This window comes from Triticum aestivum, chromosome 1A, assembly GCF_018294505.1.
Source record: "Triticum aestivum cultivar Chinese Spring chromosome 1A, IWGSC CS RefSeq v2.1, whole genome shotgun sequence".
Taxonomy (NCBI): Eukaryota; Viridiplantae; Streptophyta; class Magnoliopsida; order Poales; family Poaceae; genus Triticum; species Triticum aestivum.
The window spans coordinates 509,244,570-509,252,068 of record NC_057794.1 but is presented as its reverse complement, the minus strand read 5'-3'; the positions used below and the strand labels follow the sequence as shown (position 1 = coordinate 509,252,068).

At 42.2% G+C, this 7,499-nt stretch overlaps 1 long non-coding RNA gene across 1 annotated transcript; it reads right to left on the bottom strand.

Annotated features, from left to right (window-relative positions):
• Window positions 1-708: 708 nt before the first annotated feature.
• On the bottom strand, window positions 709-6,367 carry LOC123164146 (uncharacterized). Its single transcript, XR_006482201.1, has 6 exons — window positions 4,958-6,367; window positions 3,934-4,069; window positions 3,761-3,854; window positions 3,367-3,480; window positions 2,002-2,587; window positions 709-1,629 (listed from the first exon to the last, which is right to left on the bottom strand). It is a non-coding gene; the product is annotated as an uncharacterized lncRNA (long non-coding RNA).
• Between the last annotated feature and the right edge of the window lie 1,132 nt (window positions 6,368-7,499).

Sequence of the window (7,499 nt, the reverse complement as noted above, 5' to 3'; positions counted from 1 at the left end):
AGAACAACGGCCGGTGTGGGTCGGGGACGGGCTGAACTGCAGAACATGTATACTGGTGGTTGAGAACAGTCATGGCCGTTGGATTTCGTGGATGGATGGTCTATATTCACTACTGGGTACCATAAAGGGGGGGGGGGGGGGGGGGGGGGGGGCGATGTCAGCTACTGGGCTAAGCTTCGTCCTAGCAAGGTTTGTTGACTTGCTCCACTCTTCATTGTAGGGTGTTGTAATTTTGTGGGGTTAGGTTAATAGATATATTTTGCTTCTGTTCGAGGGAGAAAATTCTCATGGTTGGAAGGTTGTAGATCTTAGCTGCGGGAATCTGCACCAACGATAGTCACAAACTCTTCTTCTGCCGCTACTAAAGTTGGTAACGATCCGATCAAACTTTTTATACATCTTCATAGCGGTCCTGTCCTGGGTTGGTGCATAGGACGATTTTTTATTGTTTTATGCTGCATAACCCTATGCATGCAACTATCCTAATATAAATAAACTCCCTCAATGTTCAGTCCAAATCCTCCGGGAAAGTTCTCCGAGAGTGTTGCTGTATAGGGTACCGTAAAAAAGTTGGGGCGCCACCTGGTGGCGCCTCTTGAGGCGTTGCTGTGCGCACTAACCAAGCTGCTGTAGTTATTAACGTGACAGTGTAGATAAGCGGAAGTGGTTAAAAATATAACACCATCACCATCAATTATCAAGCAAGAACTCTGCTTCAATTAATTATAGTAACCGGCCTGTCTTAGAAACAATTCTGCAACAACACATGCATATAACCAATTAAAAATGACATAGGAGATGCAATGAAATGTAAGCTATATGAATTCCTTCATAGGAATGTGTTGTTATTTATATGAATAGGAGAAGATCCAGAGCACAGCTGACAGGAAATATGATACAATCTCTCTCCTGGTGCCCTCCGAACCATCCTCAACTGCACAAGCAAGACATAAGATATTAAGCAATTTTACAAACACTTCATCTTTATAAATTCAATGAGTACTCTCTAGCATATACTTTGAAAATAAGAGGTCTTGTTCATCATTTCACAAAACCTGCATATTAGTGTAGCAAGCAAAGGCATGCAAAATACTGGACATGTTTAGGTTCATGCATAGAAGCAGAGAAATAGCAAGATCTAGAAAAACAGCGCAAGAGTAATCTTGACAACGCCATCTCAGAGAAAGACCAGATGAGGTGAAGAAAAAAATGATGTATCTGGAGCAATTGTTTTCCTCTAGTTACCATTTGATTCAGTATTTTGTCCAATCTCAAAATCTAAGATATGCCCGTATCCAATTATTAATAAGTTAACTTGCAACTCTTGGCACAAAACATGAGCAGCTTGATAATAGAAGAGCCCTCAATTGTCCGCTTTTGATGAAGGGAAATCAATTAGTTTTAAAATACATGGGAAAAGTTGATGTTAATAACTAATGTTTGTGCTGAAATAAAGTAGTCCACAATATGGGAAGCAAAAAAAATGGCATGAAGGAACACTTGCCGCTTTCACACCCAGTAAAAGTAGTAATGATGTAGAAACCGATGGAATTCTTTTCTTCTTGTACTCAGTATTGATCTCACTTGATTCAGTTTCGGAAAACGATTTGCCGGAAGTGGCGTAAGTATCTGGTAACAAATTGAAAGATCAATAAATATGCACCAGTTGACCATATAACTTTCCAAAAGAAGAACAAGATGATTTGTTCCTGTAGTGACTGTTGCAGAAGAATATAGCCGAACAAAAGAACTCATATCAGAAGTTAAATAGACACCCATGTCAGGTTCATAAACTGTGATGCTAGCTTTTGGTCATTTTCTTGTTTCACGAGCACAATTATTCGGTTGTTGTATCATATTATTGAGAGGACAAGGAAAATCATGCTCGCCAATTCTTTTCATCCGAACAACCATAAATATTGTTTGAAACCTAAAAGCACACGGTAAAGAATTGATTGAAAGAAACTTGGAGAACAAAAATCTAATTAGAGGACATGCTACCTTATTTGCTGATTTAATCTCAGATGAGTTGGTTTCTTTATCAATACTGTAATTGTTGTTTTCACAAGATGCAACAGAAGCACCATTTACTCTTGAAAGAAGATTTTGATTTGATCCATTCATGTTGTTGATACAGTAATAGATTAGTATCAAGAATATAGCTATCAGTTGTTGCAAAGGATGACTCTCATACAGTGTCAAAATTCATGTCACGCAGCTGACTGTCACCCCTTGGAAGAAGTGAATTCAGGTTACTCAAGAATCGTCGGAACCAAAATCAGACAACGCAAAACTGAAACAGAACCGCCAGTTCAAGGTCAGCGGGAGCGGGGGTGTGGCGGCGGCCATGCCCGAGTCCCCGGCGTCCGTGAAGCGGAGGAGGAAAATATGAGCGAATGTCGGGGATGCACACACCATGGATGACCTCCTTGCCTCCATGGTCCACCGCCTCGAGGCAATCCGCCTCATCGGCCGATCTGGTTGGCGGGTGGAGCAAAAAGGAGCTCGGCGGCCATGGCGCGGGCGCGATCAAGCAAACTTTTGGAAGAGGGGGACAGAGGCTCGACATTGAATAGATATATTATACCTGAAAGTGAACATTTGTATCAAAATGTTAGGGAAGAGGTCATCCTACAGAATTAGCTCCTGCTACAGAATTAGCTTGTGTGTGTCAAAATGTTAGGGAAGAGGTCACACAATTAGCTCATGTGTATCAAATCTTCGGTAAGTATGTCTTGTATTGTATAACAGTATAAGTCAACATGCTACAAAATTTAAACAACAACTGTAACAGGATGCAAAATCAAAGGAGGTGTACAAGGAGGGAAAGGTAGCAATGATATATCTCTAACTAACTTTGAACTTACCTATCAACATAAGACATTTTCTTAATAATGGGCAGATTCTGCAAGCAAACCATTTTTCGCAAGAAAGGGGGTAAAATCAAGCATTTTACACAACTATAAATGATTTTCAGCCAAGAAGATGAAAGGAGGACAAAAATACCCATGAATACAAGATATAATTATTGAAGTTATTCTCCGCGACCATGATATAATCTATAGAAGTTAAAAGTATCTAGTTGATAGGAAACCTGTCTTTGATAAGACTGATGGTGAAGATGTAACCTTAGAAACAGCATTAGTGTCCAAAACAATTCAGATAGATCTGTACTCAATTTGTCATTATGCCTTTTACATGGTTAGTAGAATTCCTTGTGATATATAATGCGACTAATTACTCTCACAATAAAAACAGGAGATATCAAGTCCAAGGAAGCACATGAAGTCAAGTACAAGCATGGAATCACTTCCTATTGTTCTTAATTAAAACCAAAGTTCTAAAAAATATAGCACTGCAGAGGACCTTCAAGTTACATTTCTCATGAGCAGCTTCCAGCATTGACACCCAAATAAGAGCATTAATAATCTTTTCATCGCCAGCATTGACACCCTAATAAGAACAAATGCCACAGATATCCTGCAAAGTAAATTCCTATTATTGGTACTGAATTGCCAATGGCGTCATAAAAAATATAAATTTCAATCAAAAGAATGCATGACGCATCAAATATTAAGCGGTAAATCAGCTCAAGTGAAAAGGGCATGGAATCCTGGCCTCAAGATTAAGTTTCGGTATAAATTGCAGGTACCACAAACTCAAGCTAATACAACGATATGCGAGAATCATGTGGAGATGATGAGAGACGAAATAAAAGGGAACTCACAGGAAGTGCAGATCAGGGTGAGAGGGAGAGAACCTGTAGGTCTAGCCGACGCCGTCGGAATCAGCAAAACCAGAGAGGAGGACGACCTCATGTGGACGAAATTTCAACAACAAAAAACTCTGCAAGTCTGAAGTGTCACAATTATATTTTTTGTTAGTTGTGTCTTAATCTGTACATTACATGACCAATGTATAATAGTACCCTACCTTTTTCTAAATGGCTCTTCTGATTTTTTGAGAGTGCAGACCAATGAGATTATCTTAACTAAATTATCTCGCAATTCCATTAGAGACTACAGCAGTGGCAAGAAAGCATCATGGTTCAAGTTATGCAACTACCAACCTGTGTTTTATTGAAACAGAAGAAACTTAGCTTAAGTACATTATCTTACAACTTCCTTAGAGACTACAGAAGCAACAAAAAGCATCATGGTTTAGGCTTTGCAACTACCAAAATGTGATCTCACGCAAAGAAAAAAGACAGTAATTGTTCAGCTTAGCATCATGTTTCAGCTTACACAACTACCAAAATGTCAGTCTAAGTCATTGTCTAATGGTTTCAGAAAAAGGATCACGAGAAAGGTCACCCATTAATGTGATTCAGATTCAGCCTACCACAAGGTCAAAGAAGTTAATCTTCATCTACGTTGGCATCATCCGTTGCGCCGTTTTGCTCCTGCGGTACTGTTTTTTTATCTAGTTTCCTCCATTATGCTCCAGGCTTCATTTTTTGCTTTTGAAATTGCAGAAAGAGTTGAGTGCAATAGAATAAATCTGAATGTTCTTTTATCACAATTGTGTCCTAATACAAAAGCTACTCGCCACAGGCGAAGGAATCCGAAATTAATGTAATACCACATTCATAAGGATATAGAGCCAATAGAATTGCATTGTTGTTCACTATTTATTTATTCTCCCATTTTATAACAATTGTGTGTAAATACAATAGCTATTCTCTACAGCCAAAGGAATTTCAAAATTCACACAACCCCTCGTTCATAAGGATATAAAGAGACAATAAAATTCCATTGTTGTTAGCAACTTCTATCTATTTATGCTCCCAGATTCTCACTAATAATCTACGGACTTTGCCACTTCACCTTCATTTGCATTGTCACATAGAGTTACTTATCCATGCAGCATCTAAACCCAAAGAATGTATCTTTGATGGACACAACTGAGCAAGAGTAACAGACTAACAGAATGGAGACAAGTAGACAACAACACTGACCTTACAATGCAGTTCTCAGGGGCTCAACAAACTCTGGGAACTCAATCTCATAGAGCGCCTTGAAGACATCTTCAGCGTTGATCATGTGCACCTTTCCTTCCTTGCACTCATCATTTGCCATGCAAATAAGATCAAACTCATGTTACTATTATTATCCCAAGAAGAAGCCTAATATTATGCTCTCTGGCACTCTCCCCATGATCAAATAGCAAAGCCATTAGCTAAAGACGTTCACGATGAAGATCCTAAACCAGCAGTGCTAACTGCTAACTGATGCCAATAAATTAACTTCCACTATTTTCTTCCCCCAAGAAACCCCCAAAAATTTAACATAAGCATCAAATTCGTCACCCAAAATACATAAGAACAACATTTCAGACTTCAGTCTACATGCTACAGCACCCAGCGGCAATCAAATTTAAACATCCATAGTGCATATTAGGCACCGATCCTGATAAATATATCTTGCTAGCCTTCTATTGTAAAAAAACAAACATACATTTAAGTTATATCTGCCCATGAATACATGTAAGGAACCACGTCAACCAAAATTGAACCAAGCTTTTTCCATTTCATTTTGAATCTCAATCAACACAAGGCTTTTCCTTTTTGAAACTCAATCTAACCACGATAGATTGACAACATGAGGAACTGAGGAAGAGGAATTGAGGACTTAACATATTGGAGGCTTGGAGATGGACGAGATAAGCAGTGAGTTGACACGACCGCCAGCCGCTGCAGAAGATCGGAGTGTCGGAAGCTGTAGCCTCTAAATCAGAGAATGATGATGGGGGAGGTCCACCGTGCTAGGAGGCCGGCAGCCAGGACCTCGGAGGGGGAGGCTCGCCATGCTTGGATGGAGAGGCGGTAGTGGTAGCAGAAGCGCGGGATGTCGATGCCGTGACCTCGCAGGCCTGGAGAACGGAGAAGCCATTGGGGATCCGCACGGTATGGCCGTCGACGAACACCTCGAGCGCGTCCTCCGGGTTGGGCGGCAGATCGACGCGCGCCCCACTGATGGGCTCCCACGGCGGCGGCGGCGGCTCCGAGTCGGCGGGCGGCACGGCCGCGCTGGCCTCCGGTGAGCTCATGGTGGCGGTCGAGCTGGGAACATGGGAGGAGGTGAGGAGAGGTGGCAGCCTCTCCCTCGCTGCCGAGCGCGCGGGACACCCGCCTTGCTGTCGAGGAAGGAGCAGCGCCGCCCTTCCTATCAGATTAGCCACAAAAGTGAAGACCCTGAGGAGAAGCAGGCCTTTCTCCGGTCGGCAGCGCCAGAGGGGCGATGGGGCAGCGGCGGTGGCGGCGGCGGCTGCCGCAACCTAGTTGAAAGGAGGAAAAATGAAAGAGACAGAGAGACAAAAGAGGAAGAAGCGTGTATGGGAAGGAAAGCCTACCAGCGAAACAAAAGCAAACGACATGGCTATCTTGAGCTGTCGCCTTTGATGCACAGCTGAATGGTTTTAATGGTCCCAAGGTGGTGCGTAGTCGTCGACGGAGGGCTGCGCATTGGATTTGGCTAGACCGGCCCACTTTCCCTCGTTCCTCTCTCCTGCCAGTTTTATCACTATTTTCTCTCCAAAGATGAAAAACAATTCCCTAATCCAGCTACCTTGTGCTTCAACCTGGGTTTCCCGGAGGCCATGGCAGGCTCCTTTGAATCCGACGTGTGCCATACATCCTAGGTTTTGGCAGCAAATTTTTTGACTCCAGTTATTTTTCACAAAAGATAAATTTTATTGACTCAAAATGAATATCGAGAGGATACAAATACAATGAGCACATACCTGATATCTAGATAGTTAAGATGCACACAACCAACACACACGCGTGCACACACACACACAAACACAACTAAACACGCCAACAAATAGCAAAATCATATAAGACAAACTACAACAACATCCATATCTGCACCGACCATCTCTTAACACCACAAGGACAATGATGTTTCACACAAAGACACCTCCTGGAAGAGAGCGATGATCAAGCGCCACTAGCATCAAAACCACGCAAGTCTAGATTCACTTTTCACCCTGAAGAACTAGTGCAAGCTTATCGGAGCAATGCCTTCAACAAGGTAACGACACAAAAACATCTTCATTGCTAGGAATAACCAACTCGGGTCAGACCTAGGTTTTCACCTAGAGTTCGAGACATGGTACTCAAGAAGCACCACAAAATTGAAGTCAATATCATGTTATCGCCACAACTTTTTGGCGATCCAGTAACTACATGCGTTGTCTAGAAAATCAGCCGCCACCATTGCGCAACCATACCCCCCTACATCAAGTTGTCATTCATAGATTGCATCTCACCGGCCAAGGCAACACCGGATCTGAATTATTCGGGCAAATAGCTCCCATGCGACATCGTTGGTGTAAATTGTCTCTTATGCGACGTTGTTGGCTGTAATAGCTCTCATGCGACATCTGCGTTGGAAAAAATAGCTCCCATGCGACACTGCTGCCTAATCCAAAGACACATGTTTAAAACTCGAATCAGGTGAGCGGGACCCACAGCATGGGACCCACTAACTTATCCA